The 20360-nt window shown below is 36.7% G+C and overlaps 1 protein-coding gene across 1 annotated transcript in view; it reads right to left on the bottom strand.

Annotated features, from left to right (window-relative positions):
* Positions 1–19725, bottom strand: part of LOC138706258 (fatty acyl-CoA reductase wat-like) — a 189910-nt gene extending 170185 nt beyond the window's left edge. The window contains exon 1 of the mRNA XM_069835330.1: positions 19575–19725. The gene's annotated coding sequence lies outside the window, so the exon portion shown is untranslated. The remainder of the gene's footprint in view (positions 1–19574) is intronic.
* Between the last annotated feature and the right edge of the window lie 635 nt (positions 19726–20360).

Genomic DNA, 20360 nt, shown 5'->3' with positions numbered 1-20360 from the left:
TCCCAAATCCATTACAAGAGGCTGTACCATCTTAATTCATAAATCTGGAGATCGGACTATAATTACTAGAGCTCGGATGTTAGGCAAAATGCCTTTTTTAAACTGAGTGTATGTATGAAAGGCCTATTAGAGATAAACACGTTTCCACACATTTGAGGACGATAGGCCAATTTTTATTTTGCCTTTTTACCTATTTTAGCTCCCGTTGCCTATTTTAAGGTTAAATGTTTTTTAGCCTTTTTACGTCGTTACTGTACATTTTCTATATTTTTAATGCATTTAAAATAAACCCCACATAAATTATATCAAAAAAACAAGAAAGAATGGTTCTACACATTAAAAATATATATTCACCTCACACAAATATTTGCTGAGAATCTTATTCTCCAGCAATACATATGTTTCCAAGAAGTCGTAAACTTTTCTTCCCTACCGATTCCATCTTTTATGTCACTTAACAAAGATGTTTGAACAGTATAATCCTCAGTGCTCAGGTCACTTTGGGGTTTACCAGCGAAAGAAAGGGGATGAGGGAAGTAATAAAAGCAAATCTCCAGATCCCGTTACTGTTGTCGTTTGCAGGCACAAGTCACACGTACTTTGAAGTCTCTAATCCCTTCTCACACCCTTCTTTTTGAGACAATACACAGTCGCTTTTCCCGATCTGTGAAAGAAAGTAGAGACAGTCCTTCTGAAATATGTTGTTTTAAGTTTGCTCTAATCACTTCAGTAGAAGTATAAAGAATTTTTTCCACCATGAAAAACGTTCTCTCTGACAGACGGCTCACTATGACAGTTGACAACTTAAAAAAGCATCTTGTTGTGACACGAAACCAAGGAAAGTGAGTACCGTATGGGATAGTTAATGAAGTAATTATTATTTTTTGTCTGTTTCCATGAATAATAAATGCCTAGTTCACTGCCTCTTTTTACTATTTTAGTCCCTATATACCTGCATATTTTAACGAAAATAAATGCCTAAACATTTGGGCTCTAATAATTACTAATTGGCGCCCCATAACTATTTTCTCTATGTTATGCAGAATTATTGAAAGGACTTCAGAGAGAACAATTCGACCTTTTCTTGAACTATATCTCTAACAAAGAGAATTTGTAAGAACACCGGGAACATTTAATTCTTCACTGGTTAGCAGTTGTCTTCAAGGGTCTAAATTAAAGAAGAAATACTGTTGTATCACGTTTCTGGGCGTTTCCAAAGCGTTTGATAATACTGGACATCAACAAATTGAACAGTCTATTAATTCGACCTCTGTTCCTCAGGAAATGAAATCCCTAATAAAATCTCTTTTAAATAATAACGCTTTCTTCGTTGAATTACATGCAGCTACCCGTACGAAAGACATCCCCGTTCGTAGAGGAGTTGCTCAAAGATCGCCTTTATCGCTCATTCTGTTCAATTTGGCTATTGATTTCATCTTTAAGGAATTAAATGATTCTGAATATGCCTCTCAATTTGGTTACCAACTTATACCATACTGCCAGAGCTTAACAGCTCTAGAATTCGCTGACGATATGTCCTCGTATCTAATAATATTGAATCAGCTATGTTTCTAGTTATATTGACACTACTAATCAATAATTACATCGAATAGATCTACAACTTAATGCTTCTAAATTCAAAGCCATTGTTACAGAAAAAGAAAATCTAACAACATCCGACATTGCAACAATAAGTTGGTTGAATATAGTGTCAGCAAATATCAATAACACCATTAAATATTTAGGGGTCACATATAAAGATGAAACCATTTTAGATGAGAAAGGCATTATGAATAAATTACATATCAGTATTCTAAACTAGTACATTTAACATTTCTCAAACCGAACAAAAGATAAATATAATAAACCAGTATATATGGCTAAGTCTGATTTACCCTCTTCAATGTAGATAAATACAATATAATATTTGTTACTCAGTCAAATGACAAATCAATGTAAAATAATGACTTATATTATATGGTCATTAAGTTTTATACACATAAATTACATGTTGCAAACGTTTTCGCCCATTCAGGCATCTTCAGGCACAATTATACAATATCTCAATATCAAACTGTATAGTCATTACATTGGTGGTAGATGAACTGTTTAAAAATAATTATGTACAACATCATCACAATGCAATATCCTTCCGCTTTAGTTGTTTACACGAACACTCACTTCGCCCACGTCATATTAGCTACAGGTCCGATAGCAGCAGGTCGTCCCACATCTTCGTAAGTACGTCTATAAATTAATATTTTTAATCATTTTCAAATATTTCAAAATTTTGATTCATTATTTCATTACAGATAACTACTTCAAACACAGGATGTTTCATAGTGACCTATACAGTTGCCACGTTCAAAGTTTGAATTTCAAACGACGTGAGTACTTTCATTATCCATTCCAATCGTACTTTTAAATCTGATAATTTGCCACTTCTATTTCACATTTATATATTTCAGATATAACCCATCAATCATTGGACTCTACTGAACAAGAGTTTCACAGAATATTATGAAGTTTAAATCATAACACTACGTTGTTTCTAATTTTAAGATTATTTTAATTTTATGACCTGTAATATTACATTTTTAATTATGGAGATGTTGTACATCATTAATTTTAAACAGTTCATCTACCACCAATGTAATGACTATACAGTTTGATATTGAGATATTGTATAATTGTGCCTGAAGATGCCTGAATGGGCGAAAACGTTTGCAACATGTAATTTATGTGTATAAAACTTAATGGCCATATAATATAAGTCATTATTTTACATTGATTTGTCATTTGACTGAGTAAAAAAATATTATATTGTATTTATCTATATTAATTGACAATCTGAACAATTTTCATCATGCTCTCTTCAATGTGTTCCATTATCAAAGCTCAGACATAGTTTTCTGCTTGATGTTGATAGATTGATAAGAAGTGCTGTCAAGGAAATAATTGGATTGCCAATCGATAGCCCGGATAGTATGCTTTATAGTTCCAGGAAAGTTCGTGGTCTGGGCATTATGAAAGCTTCGTGGGAAGTATTCTTGCGGCTAAGAAATTTCGCACAAGAAATAAGAGCCAGTATACAACATCTTGGTTTCCCTTCTGAGGAACAGCCTGATGTGCGAAATCTACGGAAGAAACTACGAAATCAATAATTCGAAGAATGGAAAAACTTAACCACCGTGATAAAGATATTTCGTATTTTTCAGAGAATGGTCAAAAACAAATTCCTGGACTCCAACCAAGAAAGGCTTTCCCATCTCCCAGTGGACTAACGTTATAAAAATGAATTGCAATGTCATCGCAGTACGTAGTGTCCCTGGTAGGAACCAAGAATCCCGTTGCCGGCATCGCAACGAGTACGAAACCCTTCCTCATGTTCTTGGTTTCTGCAGAAAAGGGGAACTGTTGCGGAACAGTCGATATCACTGGGTTAGAAGCCGAATTGATGAATGTCTCAAGAAATCTCGAAAGTTCGACGTTTATGAAGAACTATATTGTATTTACTTCACTGGCATCATAGCAATTAACAGTCAAAAGATTGTCTTCATAATCGATCCGACTATCAGAGTTGAGAGAACTGCATTACAACCACAAGAAGTAGATTTAGAAAAGAAAAGACATTGTGAATTCTGTTTTACTTATCTGGAAGAGAAAAACCACATAGCCTACTCGTTTGTCGCTGGGAAGTAATCGGCTTGTTCTTTGGTGCAAGGGGCACTATATCCAAATTTTGTATCAATTTCTTTCATCGCTTCCATATTGATCTTTTATAAAGTTCAAGATACAACCATTAATGTATTACGACATTCCTTGTTAATTGTAAATAACCATTTGTACAGTACTATATAATTATGAAAAACAAATTATTCCTGTCAAGGATAGCTTCCAAAAATAAAAAAATAATAATAAAAATGAAAAAAATACAAATATTCTTGATCTACAATTAATTTAGGTGCTGTTGGCACTTGGTAGTCTCTACCCCTTTTTTTGAAGGGCAACTATCGTTTTTTGATTTTCTGTTTATACATGAATAAGGCGATTTCTTTAAGCATAGTGATAAAACGGTGAATGAGCTTCCCACGACTCAACCATCGTATCTCTGTGTAATCAGGTAATTCTCCGTACACACTATCAATGTCGGCTAGGAATGACTGAAATTGTCTATGATTTAAGCCTCGGGATCTTATGAAATTTGTTGATTTAACTACTACATCCATAGGCTACATGAGTGAGGTTAATTTTCTTCGCATACAAATTCTCCTGGTGAATTATACAGTGCACAAGTGCAATTATTTGATGAGCAACGTTCATTTCCTTCATTTTAACGCCCTGCAACTCCTGTATTACTACCGTAAATGGTTGGGGCTCCGTCTGTCGTCAGAGATACAATTTTTGTCCAAGGAAGACGGAATATTTTCATTGCCTGTTCTACGGCAAGATGAATATCTCCACCTGTTGTCTGCTTCATTGGGACAATGTCTAACAATTCTTCGATGATTTTTAGGTTTATGTCAACGCCCCTGATGAAGATAGGAAGCTGGGCCGTATCGCATATACCCGTACTCTTGTCCATAGCCAGTGAATACGTAATGAACGTGTTTATTGCCTCCTTAAGCTGAGGTTCTGTATCAGTGGTAAGATCTTGGATGCGTCCCATGAAAGTCGACGGAGATAAAGTGAGAGACTGAAAATACTCGAGCTGCTCAGGACAGAGTTCTTCGGCAGCGTCTATTATACATTATTTCAACAATACACCATCTGTGAAAGGTCGGAGTTTTCTTCCAAGACGCAGAGCAATTCGAAAGAATTTTATGTACTTATAAAACCAAGTACGTTTTTGGGTTTAGAAGATGAATCTATTTATGTGATTTTCTTCTTTTAAGCGCAAACTCGATCATTGTCACGATTTCGTCGTCGATTGCTATCAAGTTGCAATTGAGAATAACAGTGCATGGAAAACAAACTACATACTGTCCGTCGTGGCGAAACTCTGTTCGAGACCGTCGACGGTCCTAGAAAGACCGAAACTGTCTTGTCCAGTATTGGGCGGCCAGAGACGAAACTGTCCCGTCCGTGACACAATGCACAACGCAGTATTCCGCGAGCATAAGAAAACGTTCTCTAACTGCACAACAGTATCGCAATAATAATAATAATAATAATAATAATAATAATAATAATAATAATAATAATTCAGTTGGTAGAGCAGCTGGCTACGAACTGGAAGATCCGGGGTTCGATCCCAGGTGGTGACAGGATTTTTTCTCGTTGCCAAACTTTCAGAACGGCCCCGAGGTTCACTCAACCTCCTATAAAAATTGAGTACTGGGTCTTTCCCGGGGGTAAAAGGCGGTCAGAGCGTGGTGCCGACCACACCAACTCATTCTAGTGCCGAGGTCATGGAAAGCATGGGGCTCTACTTCCATACTCCCCAAGTACCTTCATGGCATGTTGCGGGATACCTTTACCTTTTACCTTTTAATAATAATGATAATAATAATAATAATAATAATAATAGTAGTAGTAGTAGTAGTAGTAGTAGTAGTAGTAGTAGTAGCAGTAGCAGTAGCAGTAGCAGCAGCAGCAGCAGCAGCAGCAGCAGCAGCAGCAGCAGCAATCTACTCATATACTAATAATAAATCTGTAGCCGAAATTTTTCTGGTAATTTTCGATTTTCCAAAAATAATTGGTCCTAACATATATAATTAACCACCCTGAAACCGAAAATCGCTTTTTTTTATTTTTGTTTGTATGTCTGTCTGTATATTTGTTACCTTTTCACGCGATAATGGCTGAACGGATTTCGATGAAAATTGGAATATAAATTAAGTTCGTTGTAACTTAGATTTTAGGCTATATGGCATTCAAGATATATTATTTAAAAGGAGGGTTATGAGGGGGCCCGAATTAAATAAATCGAAATATCGCGCTTATTATTTTTTTGTGAAAAATGTTAAATAACAAAAGTTTCTTTAAAAATAATTTGCGATAAGTTTTATTCTTTGAAAAATTTTGATAGGACTGATATTTAATGAGATAAATTAGTTTTAAAATTAAAATAACTGCCATCTAAGGCCGTGTAATGAATTAAAAAACAAATGACTTCGTCTATAAGGGGCCTTGGACAGCAACAATCGAAAGCTATGAAAGATAGCCTACAGAGAATGTTTCTGTGTTCGTATGAAGTAATATCGGAAGCTAAATTAACCGATTTGTATAATTAATTATTATTTCACCATTGGAAAGTGTAGTTTCTCTAGATGGACATAATACTATAATGTTATTACAGTAACTTCTAATATAATATAATATAATATAATATAATATAATATAATATAATATAATATAATATAATGTAATATAATATAATATAATATAATATAATATAATATAATATAGGGTAAACTAGGGTCTGTTGGACATTCGGGCATGTTGGACACTCTGTACTTTAACGTGTTACCTCGCCACTTGTGGGCACCATATTCTGCTAGAAGCCAATGACGGAAGTAGCCAATGTGCCCACGTGTGGCGAGGTAACACGTTAAAGTACGGAGTGTCCAACATGCCCGACTGTCCAACAGACCCTAGTTTACCCTAATATAATATAATATAATATGTAATATAATATTATATTATATAATTTAAGTTATTTGAAGGGTTCACAACCATAGTGGGCCGGGCCAAGCGCCATTTACTGAATACGTAGAAAACAAGGGTTAAAATTAAGTTATTACCATAATTCAATGGAAACCTATAACAAGTAAAATAAAATATACACATTAAATCTAAATGATGTCAATCTTCATTAAACTATGGTTGCATGTAATAAAAATTAAGAAACATGTTAAAGGAATTGTCATTGCACCAAATGAGTGTCTCGCATTTTAATTATTTGGATGCAATTTAAATTAAGTAACATATTAAACGATTTATCCTTCTATCAAACACGAATGTTCCCTGGATCAAATGTCCTATTTTAATTATGTAATTACTTCATATTTATTTCTAACGGGTGCAGCGGAGCGCACGGGTACGGCTAGTAATAATAATAAAAACCTGTCTTGTATTGGTGTTTTTAACTGTTCCACAATTGAGATTCTTTCGTCGTCTTTTAATTTGTCGTAGGTATTCATTAGCATGACAGTTGTCATAGTGACGCTGCAAGTTATTTTCTTATCACTTGGAGTAACTATCTTATTGCAAATTAAACATCTTGCTATATTTTCAAACTCTGTAAAAAAAAGTGTCTCCTCCCATGAAGGGTTAAACAATGTAGGGATGGGAGACCTATGTAAATCACTTTCCGAACTTTCTGCCAACTGTACGTACACAAACCACTCACAAGTGTCTAGAATTTACTACTTTCCACTAATCGCCCGCAACAACTGAGGCGAGGTTTCTCCCTCTCCCTCCCTCCCACCCTCCGAGCTCCGATACACTCTTTACCCAATACCCATTTCAGCGAATGCTGACTACCATTGATCTACAACATTCAGAAACTAAACTTCGTCTTCGTTATTAACATTTTCATTTTCGCAACACTTTACCAGCCCATCTTCTAACATTAATATTATTTAAAAGTTTTACACATTTGTTATGATAATATAAACTTTCACATAGCACACACTTTACGCCGTTCACAACTTTAACCTTGCATTTCTTACATATTGACGAACACTGCGCACCAGGTCCGCCAGTCATTCGGAGTAAACAAAAGAAAACGGAGCACCTTACTGTATAAGTAACAGGTATATTGAGACAAAGTGGCTTACTGAAAAAAAAACTAGTTTCTGATTTAATAACCTAGCGGATACACATCCCAAATCAAATACAGCAAGTTACGCTCGTATTACCATATTTGGATAATTGCAGTGGAGTACAAGTTAGAAACGTTCTTGTTACATGGCAAGAGATGTAGGCCCTACTGTGTAGATATTGTGAACGTGATGATGACGATGTTGATGATGATGATGATTGCGACGGCGATGATAGCGGTGACAACTGAAGGCGATGATGATTATGATGATGGCGATTGCGACGGCAATAGTAGCGGTGACAACTGATGATGATGATGATGATGATGATGACGACGACGACGACTTTCATGCTAATTAAGATTATGACGATAACGATGACGATTGTGATGACTGCGCTAAAAATGATGGCATTGACAACGATGAATATGATGCAATGACAACAATGAAGACGGTGACAATGATAACGATGAATATGGTGACAACGACAACGATGAATATGGTGACAATGACAACGATGAATATGGTGACAATGACAACGATGAATATGGTGACAATGACAACGATGTATATGGTGGCAATGACAACGATGAATATGGTGACAATGACAACGATGAATATGGTGACAATGACAACGATGAATATGGTGACAATGACAACGATGAATATGGTGACAATGACAACGATGTATATGGTGGCAATGACAACGATGAATATGGTGACAATGACAACGATGAATATGGTGACAATGACAACGATGAATATGGTGACAATGACAACGATGAATATGGTGACAATGACAACGATGTATATGGTGGCAATGACAACGATGAATATGGTGACAATGACAACGATGAATATGGTGTCATTGACAACGATGAATGTGGTGACAATGACAACGATGAATATGGTGACAATGACAACGATGAATATGGTGACAATGACAACGACGTATATGGTGACAATGACAACGATGAATATGGTGGCAATGACAACGATGAATATGGTGACAATGACAACGATGAATATAGTGTCATTGACAACGATGAATATGGTGTCATTGACAACGATGAATATGGTGACAATGACAACGATGAATATGGTGACAATGACAACGATGAATATGGTGACAATGACAACAAAGATGGTGACAATGACAACATTGAATATGGTGACTATGACAACGATGAATATGGTGACAATGACAACGATGTATATGGTGACAATGACAACGATGTATATGGTGACAATGACAACGATGAATATGGTGTCCATGACAACGATGAATATGGTGTCCATGACAACGATGAATATGGTTACAATGACAACGATGAATATGGTGACAATAACAACGATGAATATGGTGTCCATGACAACGATTAATATGGTGACAGTGACAACGATGAATATGGTGACAATGACAACGATGAATATGGTGTCCATGACAACGATGAATATGGTGTCCATGACAACGATGAATATGGTGACAATGACAACGATGAATATGGTGACAATGACAACGATGAATATGGTGTCCATGACAACGATGAATATGGTGTCCATGACAACGATGAATATGGTGACAATGACAACGATGAATATGGTGACAATGACAACGATGAATATGGTGACAATGACAACGATGAATATGGTGACAATGACAACAAAGATGGTGACTATGACCACATTGAATATGGTGACTATGACAACGATGAATATGGTGACAATGACAACGATGAAGATGGTAACAATGACAACGGTGTAGATAGTGAAATGACAACGATGAATATGGTCACTATGACAACGATGAAGATGGTAACAATGAAAACGCTGTAGATAGTGACAATGACAACGATGAATATGGCCACTATGATAACGATGAATATGGTCACTATGACAACGATGAAGATGGTGGCAATTACAACTATAAATATGGTCGCAATGACAACGATGAATATGGCGTCCAAGACAAAGATGAATATGGTGACTACCTATGACAACTATGACAATGGTGTCATTGACAGTGACAGCGCCATGATGAAAATGATAACAAAGATGATGAAAATAACCACGATGAAGATGGTGACGGCAACAAAAATGATACAATGACAACAAAGATGGTGACAATGATAACAGAGATGGTGACAATGACAACAGAGATAATAACAATGACAACAGAGATGGTGACAATGACAACACAGATGGTGACAATGACAACAAAGATGGTGACAATGGCAACAAAGATGATGACAATGACAACAAAGATAATGACAATGGCAATAAAGATGGTAACAATGACAACAAAGATGATGAGAATGACAACAAAAATGGTGACAGTGACAACAAAGATGGTGGTATGTTGATAATAACGACAACTATGTTCATAACAACGACAACAATCGCGATGATAACAATGACAATTTTGACGATAATTGAAAACTTTGGCGATCACAGCGATGCATCTTAACGCTGGAAATGACAGCGATACATTATAAAGCTGATGATGACAGTGATGCATGATAACGCTGAGGACGACGGTAATAACAATGATGAGGACGGTGACGACGATGACAGTAATGAAGGTGACGAAAGTGACATTGATGGGGATGATGGAGGTGACAATTATGAGATTTTAAGATATGAACACTACATAAGCATAAAATAATTCCGGGAGCAAAAATCATGATGATTATCATACCGGGAACTCGATAATTAAATTAAATTAGCATTGCACTTTTAGCGTCAATTTGAGCTCGAGAGATTATTATAGTATACTTATGACAAAATTTTGCCAAATGAGTAATATTTCATGTGGAAGATTTGGCTTTCATTGAACATTTTGATTGTATTGGTTTTACTCCTTTGTACAAATAGATAGTCAAATTTATAATAAAGAGATCTATTTTAAATTGAATGTCGATAGTAAAAGTAAATCTCAAGAATTAGTATGCAATCCCACAATCTTGCAAATGCAGAATAAACAGACGGATGTTCGTTTGTTTTATATTACAAATAAGTAATAGAGAAGTGTTTGTACGTTCAACAAGAGATGTTTAACGGAGTGTGTGCTGTTTGCAACATTTCCAAGAATTGTTTAAATACATATTGACATAGATATCTCAGGCCATATTTTAAATTATATTTGAAAAGTTAAAAGTTAAGCGTCACAATTCTCTTTAAATATTGGGAATTGTGAACCTTGAGCAGTTCTCGTTTATATTTTGAAGTATTTTAGCATAAGGAAAGAACTAGCTTGCAAACAGTACCTAGCAACTACATTTTACTTTACGTAAAACAAATGGTTTTATGGCGTACTTGAGGTAATAGGTGCATCATAATAACCATAACAACTTCATATAACCTCTTGAGTCCTCGAGTATAGTATACTATACTATACTCCATACATAATTATGATATAAGGTGTATATGTAGAGACCCGAAGTATAGTATAATATACCTGCATTTGTGTCGTAACTGTACCCTGCAAAATTTTGTCAGCATTTTTTCTCGTTAGTGACTTGTTTAAAGTGTACAATTAAATTGAACTTTAAAAAATAAACCAACAAATGTCTCAGGATTATAGATAATAAAAGAAAGACATCCATAAGAACGTATATTAAAAATAATTTACAAAAAAAAAATGTTGTAAAATTGTCAAAAAAAAAGAAAAAGAAGAAAGAAATCTACGAAAAATTGCTATTGCGTCATAAATCTTTCCCTTTTTGACAATCTTCACTTAGTAATAACGAAGTAACATTTTGAGTACTGAATTTTGATACTATGCATTCACACATGTGCGTAGCCTTGACACAGTTACGTAGGTCTATAGGCCTACAGGGTAGAAGGGAACCTATTGCTGTACATTAATTCACAGAGATAATAGATAAAGTCAATGTGAACAAGCGTTTTTGATACGTCCAATAGTTTTGGGAACACGAAATGTAACGTGTTACAACACTATAGTTCTCCTTGAGGTCATTGCTCTGCTGTGGGGGTGAGGGTAACTCAGATCATCCACTCCGCAAGACTTGCGAGAGAACAATTAAACAGAAACGTCACATCAGACAGATTTCGATCAATTTACTGTACATACGTAACACTTAACACATTACTGAAAGGAAAGGTAAATTCAAGTATACCACCTATTTTAATTGTCTCTTTGTCCTGTCCGAGAATACGAGATAACGTATGCACTTCTAAACCACACGCCTCTGCAGTCAGATTCTTTGTTTGTGAAGAACTGACACGCACTGCATCATAAGATAGTCCTTTAGAAAAATTATAATATACAGAAAATACCATACTCCTCGCTTGTGAGTGCAGGACTATCCTTTTGCTTGTAACAGATGAAACGCCAGGGCCAATTGCAATCCCTCCAAGAGACATTGCTACGGTAAGTTACACATCACACAAGAGAAAACAGTCCACATCTGAATTTGAAAATAAACAGAATCTATTTTCGCTTACAGAGAGGGACTTCAGAGCAAAATTATGTTCTATGCTGTAGGTTAGATATCTCTGTTTAGTCTTAAAGCGATAACACGCGAACCAGTTGACATACAACATCCATTCTTGTACAGTTGATTTCAATATTTGTAGCTTTATCGAATGGCACAGCTTAAAATTCATTCCTAACCACAAGTATTGTGCGCGCAAGAAAGAAACTAATACGCGACGCTTCAGCGAGACTTCGCGACGATTTAACTAGGCAACACCGCTTCACTGTCACTGGCTAGTTGACATAATAACCATAACTAGCTCCGCCTTATATGCCTTCTTATTCTGAAAGCACTCTAATAAATGCGATGTCGTAATTTAATTTGCATACAGAAGAGCACAAATGCATACGGCACCGTTACGTCTTCAAGTACAGAGACTGACTGACACTGAGTAACGTGACAGAATTCAGTGCAAGTAAATTGTGCCAGAAGACACGGCAGACTAAAAAAATATTCTTCTTACGAAAATAATTTACACTCTGTGTGTGAACTTAATACGTACTAGAATTTTTTTGGTTTCATTTTATTATATTAAAAAATTATTGATACTCTGAATGTCGCGTCACTAGGAATGTCACACATGACGTTACGACCAGTGGAATTTGATGAATCTTGAAAGTGCTAAAATATAGGACACAACTTTCGACATTTCTTTTCTCACATACGCACTTATGCATACACACACACACACACACACACACACACTGTACAAGGTAATCGGACGGAGTATGTGACTATTGTCCGCGCAACTTATCTAGGCACCTGGGTTCCCTAGTGCTCTCTCGCTGCCCCGTAGCTATCTGCTGGCTACCTGACTGTCGCTGCAGCAGTTGTTCGTACAGTTACAAAAACATCATTCGGTATTTAATTTCAGTCCATTCCATTGGATATGGTAGGTGAAAGTATATGGTTTCACAAAATAACAAACATAAATAAATTACATTTTTCTTCTTCTGTGTGCTATATAGTATGATCACAACTCCAATTATTACAATATTCGTATCTGGTCGTCAGCTACTGATGGTAAGCGATGCATGACGTCTTTAATTAGAAGCACAGGTCTGTCTTGTTAGGTTTCCAAAAAGTTCACTTTCACATACAGTCATTATCAATGTTCTTCTTCTTCCTCATCCTCTTCCCTTCTTCATTATCATAATCATCATCATCATCATCATAGTCATCACTGCTGGTGTCGTCTAGACGTATTATAAAATCCATAAATTATTAGGGAAAACACTTGAAGCAAGTAAAGAGATTCGTTTCCAAATAAATCCCGAAAAGACAAAGTATATGATTACGTCTCGTGACTAGAACATAGTACAGCAACAGTAACAAATGTAAATGACACTCGGAGGAAATTAAAAGCAGAATAAATAGGGGAAATGCCTGCTATTATTAGGTTGAAGATTTTGTCATCCAGTCAGCTCTCAAAAAAGCTGAAAGTCAGAATTTATAAAACAGTATCCGTTGTTCTGTATGGTTGTGAAACTTGGACTCTCACTTTGAGAGAGAAACAGAGATTAAGAGTGTTTGAGAATAAGGTGCTTAGGAAAATATTTGGAGCTAACAAGGGTGAAGTTACAAGAGAGTAGAGAAAGTTGCACAACGCAGGACTGGACGCATTTTATTCTTCATCTGACATAATTAGAAACATTCGCGTCGCCAACCGGCGATCGGGGAATGATCTGGAATGATGACGTAATGGAGAAATGGTGACGGAGTGATGTAAATAACTAATATTGGGAAAAACGGGAGAACCCCGAGGAAAAACTCAACTGCGACCTTGGCCGTCACTATGCATTTTTCAATGAAAAATCCCAGGCCTGACCGGGATTCCAACCCTGGCCGCCTGCGTGATAGGTCAGAGGTCTGACACCGCAGGGATTCCCGAGAGAAATTTATATATGATTGGCATGACATTTTCACTTCATTATATTATTTTAGTTGATTTTGAGTTAGTCACACACTTTCATGTCATAACATTAATAAAAATAATACACTAAAATGGTATTTTTATTTCTCTTTATACGCTATAACACGGCTTTCTTTAGTACCCAACGATGTTTCCATTCGTCACAATCCCTATATTACAGTCCTCGCTTCTCTCTGAGTGGCAATTATTACCTGATTATGTAGCAACCACGTATACACAAATGTAGTATGTATGTACGTGAATGTAGCATGCATTAATGCACAAATGTAGCATGTACGTATCCACTGCACGTATATGGCATGTATGTATGCTTTAGAGATGAACAACGATCGAGAAAGCAAGACTAACAGCGCCCGCAAAGCCCAAAAAACCCGCACGACAATGTTGTATACGTCGCATCGTTGACGTAAAGATTGCTTGTGAGTGTTTCGAGACGCCGAGATTGATCACTCCCGAAGTCTCGAACGTCAAGGAGCCTTGAATCGCCAGAGTTGTTTATACCTACTTTGGCAACTGTTATATATGTATAAACAATCAAGTAGCCTATTTGAAACATCATTTCTACCTTTCAGTGTATAATAATCCGTTCCCCAATATTTATTTATTACTAGCCAATATTAAAAGGCTAGGAATTTCCTTTTTATATGTTTGAGATCAAGTGTGCAATCTCAGGTAAAAAGATATTAACGTTATGTTTTATGTTTTATGTTTCTTAGAAATGAAAATCAATTTGAGAATTATTTTTTTTTTGTATTTATATAATCATAGGTAATATCATATAATAAAACCAGAACATTTTGATAACTAAGATACTGTTCTGTTTTGTCTTTTTGTCTCATTTAAACATTTATAATGTTATTTATTTCAATTATGTATGTTATTCAAAGTTACGAAATCTTTCCACGCCGACCAAATGCTATTTCGAGAATAATGGGCGAGACTCGAAGCGCACGAGAATGACGAAACGAGACTCGAAAGACAAATGCAACGAACACAGCGAGCGAGAGCGGCAGTTAGTTTTATTCATCTCTAGTAGGCCTATGCATGTACGAATGCAGCATATATGGTAGCATGCATATATGCAATGGACGAATGTAGCATGAATCTATGCATGTATGTAACAAATATATTATGTACTATGTATGCAGGCATATAGCGTTCGCGAACTGTCGGGTAAAGACAAGCATTGAGACCTCCACATTGCTCGTCTAGATGACGTTACACATATCAGTTGTTTGACTAAAATTAGTGCTTTGAGAGTGGCAAAGATGCTGGGATTCACCACTAAATGGTGACATGCGATATGACACTAAGTAAGGTTACGAAATATTGCGACACGTAGCGGAACTGCGTGAACTCTGGAAAACAATTTCTGACCTTCAGAAATTTTGTTAACGTAGCATGATAAACACGTTGCCCACAACTTCCTTGACAGCACGAGACGTAAATATGTATAACCGTAATTGAGTCGGTCTGCAATATGGAATTGAAATCAGCTCGGCAACAATTTGATGATTTCCTTGAAGTCCACATGCGGAATTGAGACGTGTTTTCATTGTTTTCTTTCTCCCCCACATCTCTAAAGCAGCGATTTTGCAGTCAAATAAATCAAAGGAATGTTTAATTGAATAATAATACCTATAGCTGATAAGTCTATATTATTTTCCATTTATTCGAAAATGAATAGAATGATTAAGAAAGAGACAAAAACTCAGGGTATACTGTATCGGAAACACAGCTGCAAGTTTTATGCGTCATTACCAGGCTTCGGCCTAGGGACACAGAGTAACCAGTATGAAGTTTAGAGTACACGGAGTATAAATGACGTCATGACCCGTGTGCAACAGCACAGGTGGGTCCGTAATGTGCATTACCGTTGTGTGTAGGCCTATTGCTGCTTGGGTGCGGTACGTGTAACAGCCTTCGGCGTAGGGACACCTGATTGAAGGTTACAACTCACGTTAATACTTTGACGGTAGACATTTATTGTCTACACTAGGAATGTACTGTATATACTGCATCTGTACAGAGTGAAATATATTTTGTGCCGTACTGTGACGGACTGTTTACATGTTGAGACACGAAGTAACGGCGCTCTTCATCTCCCACTCCACTCGACCAACAGAACACTATCGTCCGTGCGTTCTGAACTTCATGCATTTCTGTGCCCAGGACCGAAGCCTGGTCATTACATAGCTGGCAGAATTGCTGTTAAGGTAAACGTCAGCAGTAACAATCAGATACTCTGAAAATCCGGTACAACTTCACCGTGCTGGAACCCTTGGGAGAAGCCGTATGGTATGTATTGAGAGTAAACATGTCGGTTGCTATACAACCATCGTACTCTGTCGTTTATTACCCATTGCTTATACTCCCGCTTCCATTTGCACTTCATATGCCTCGACATTTTTTATTTTCTCGCTTCACTCAAATTCAGTCGTCATTTTTTCTAATTTAACTTCTCGACTGCTGATTATTGCTTAATTGATATTGTAGCCTGGTTCGTTATGAATCGTTTGACATCACTGCGAACGTCATATCGCTTCGTATTCTCGAGTTACATTGCGTTGTCTGTAGCGGGATCCGCCAATTCGTACACCAAATTCCTCACATAGCTCGTATCGCTAGATGACGTCAACCCTCCAACTCGGTGTCACGTTGAATACATTGATCCTTCGTCTGTCGATCGCCGTTTATGCAAAAAGAACTCTCCTGAAAATATGTCGGTCGAGTTTCTGGAATGACATGGACCGAACTTATAGACGTATTCACGTTAAAAAGGACTGATAGAGAACAGACTGCAAAATAGATACAGAAATTGAAAAGCAGAGATAGATTCAAACATAGTTCAATGCAAAGAAGTAGTTAAACATACATAATGAAAGGAAGGGAGATGTTCAGACAGATGAAATTCAGGGTTGCGGTCAGAAAAGAGCGAAATGACTTGATGGTTACATTCATTGTTTATTTACATGGTATCAATACATTTCAGTAGTTCCAAATAATGGTTAAAAAATTCCACCACCGGCTTCAATGGGAATTTTCCGCTCTGTTGACAACATGAAGTATTGCCTTCTTAGGCCGTCTTGTCGTTCTTTAATGAGGGCAGCACTATTCATGATTCGAGCGACCAATTCATCCCGTTTGTTTCCTTTGTTTTGTAGACTTCGCGTTTCATCCACCCTCGCAGACAAAAATCAACAGGAATAAGGTCTGGGGACCTTGATGGCCACTGTGCCCAATCCATCGCTCGGGAAATGTGAGATTTAGATAATATGTCACATAATTGCTAAAATAGATAGGAGACAACTACAAACAGCTCTTTCTCTATACCCATTATAAATAGTGCTGTCTTCAGACAATCTCAGAATAGAAACACACAGCCTAATATTCCTTTGTAAGCAGTCAATATTACGTAACCGATTGTCGTTCCTTCATACCATTTGTTGGGCTTGTTACGCGTAATATTCCAACTTTTTTGCTCTGATTAATCCATACTATCATCCCCTAAAATATTTACTGTTCCTCCTGAATCACTCTGTGGCCTATATACAGTTTGGTCAAAAACTTCACTGACAAAATGTGGGCTGTGGAGTTACAGCAGGCCTTCTCTTGTTAAGTATTAATGTTCAGAAGTCTTATTGTTCTAGTGCTAGATCTCAGAGAGGTTTGATTCGTATGAAATGTGTTTCAACAAAACGCGATTAAGATATTAAAGAATATGAAAGCATTTACTTCCATTTCAGCTTAAATACGTTATAAAAAATATTACAAGACAATAAAATGAAAACCTTAAAAAGTTTTCACAACTAAGAGTGTCCAGAGTGGAACATAAAGTAATACATTAATTGTAGGATGTGATTCCTTAAAATATAACGAACAAAAAAGTCTAATACCATTTTGCTCGTTTTTGCGAGGTTTTTGAAGAAATAATACTTTTATGCCGACATTTCGATCGCGAATTTTACGAATACTGTTTAAAATATGGTTTAATTTCTTGTATAACAACGAAGAGAACGTTTGTTATGTTCATATTGCAGCAGTATTTTAATTAGAAAATTCACAGATAACGAATTAATCGATTGAAGAAACTTTGGAAACATTGATTGTCGAGTCACGTACAGAAGGTCTAAAAATCTGACATCGCTGTCGAGACGGCAGACGGTTTGCGTAGTACTCGCAACTGATCAGCTGTTGTGATGTTTACATTGCATTAATGTGCAGTTGGATGTACAGCGTATTTTAAACAGTATTCGTAAAATTCGCGATCGAAATGTCGGCATAAAAGTATTATTTCTTCAAAAACCTCGCAAAAACGAGCAAAATGATATGAGACTTTTTTGTTAGTTATATTTTAAGGAATCACATCCTACAATTAATGTACTACCTTATGTTCCACCCTGTATATGAGGGGTCAGAAGCAAAGGGGTATAAGTGCACTTAAGTTATTTGTGAGAAAATGTGGTTGAAAGTACTTAAGATTCCGTAAATTCCGTGAATTTTTTATTTCAATTTCAGTGTGTGATGTAGTTAAGAGATGTATCCCTTTGTCACTAAAACTTAAAGGGTGTTATTCATAGACATTTCGCTAGCCCGCGCTACGAGCGTGCTAAACTGGCCCCGGCTATCGAATGGTCACTTGTACAGGATTCATATCATATATTGCTAACACTGGTTTATGAATACGAAAAACATTAGTTCGCTGATCATCTGCCGGAAGCCCGCGCTAAGAATGTCTATGAATACGGTCCAAAATGTTTTAGCTTGCCCTGGATGCACTTAATTCACATTCTTAGAAATGTCACTTGTACCCTTGCTTCCGACCCTCTCGTATTACGTAAGCATACAGCGTTGATAAGACTGGTGTCACATTGCAGTCTTCTAGATTGATTTCCGGCTCATGGGGTGCAAAATGGGCCATTTGTGCCCAAGTGCTAAATATGTTATATTCATCCTTATATCAGAAGGAGAAAAAGCAGCATACACGTACTCCGGAGCACATTGAATCACGATAAAGAGATGCAGCTTGCGATAGCATCATCTTGACTGTCTGGGCATGCGCGGACTTGGTTAATAAAAAGCTAAACTAACCAAACCTAACCTTCGTATATGCAAGATGTGTAACGAAGGAAACTTCTAGATTTGATCTGGAATGTATACGCGAAAATAAATCCAGCTAAGGATCACGCTGGCACTGCATGAAAGGTCCGCGCATGCGCCACAGCCAAACTGTTCCTGTCTTGAGTCCCTCTTCGATCATGCACAAAATTTTCTTCAGTTTTCGTGGATGGTGTCCGCAACGACCACGCAGCCCTAGCTACACGTCCTTTTGAAAAATAACCGAAGACGCAAACAAAATAATTTTAAAATACTTACCCACTAAAAATAAGACCTTTCGCGTAAGATCGCGTAACTTGAAAGGCCGTGCTGCAGCGTCACCTGATCAACAGATGCTTTGAATTGGTCCAGTTACGACTGAGGCAGAGAGCAGTAACAGACGCGGGTCACACGCACTGAACGACTGACTTCCAAGCAAACTCCACAAGCAAAATGGGAAAGCAGTCAATGCTGACATGTGACATTGACCTGTTCTTGCATCAATCTCCATACATTAATACTACACACTTAATTTTATTGGTGACGTGCATAACTCAGCAGCGATTCTCACTTCCATAGTTTGCTTCATAGAACTTCGAATATCCTGTAAGTTGCCATTAAAATGTCTGCATTTTTACACCGATTTTGCTCGCCTGCGTTCGTCTTTTAGAAACGTAAATAATATGAACCCTTTAGATCAGCGTGATACAGCTGTTTTTGGTTGAAAGACCAGAAGACACTTAAAAAATTAATTCGTGGATCAGAATGATACAATAATACTAAATTGCTGTAATTGATAGAAAGTAAAAAGAAATTAGATACATCAAACTATATTGACTTACACTTTACAAACTCAAAGAATACAGTCAGATACATTTATGATAAAATTGAGCTTTGTGTTTATTTATTATACAGAGTGATCCGTTTGGATATGGATAAAATAAAAACACCGTAAAACATTTACTGCTGAACTTTATTTATTGAAACTTTGTGCATGCAACACTGAGATTCCTCAAAACTCAACATGATGCCCATTGCACATCCTGCACAATTCATAACGGTGGT

Source organism: Periplaneta americana, chromosome 9, assembly GCF_040183065.1.
Source record: "Periplaneta americana isolate PAMFEO1 chromosome 9, P.americana_PAMFEO1_priV1, whole genome shotgun sequence".
NCBI lineage: Eukaryota > Metazoa > Arthropoda > Insecta > Blattodea > Blattidae > Periplaneta > Periplaneta americana.
The sequence above is the reverse complement of the archived record's forward strand: the minus strand, read 5'-3'. Positions and strand labels throughout refer to the sequence as shown.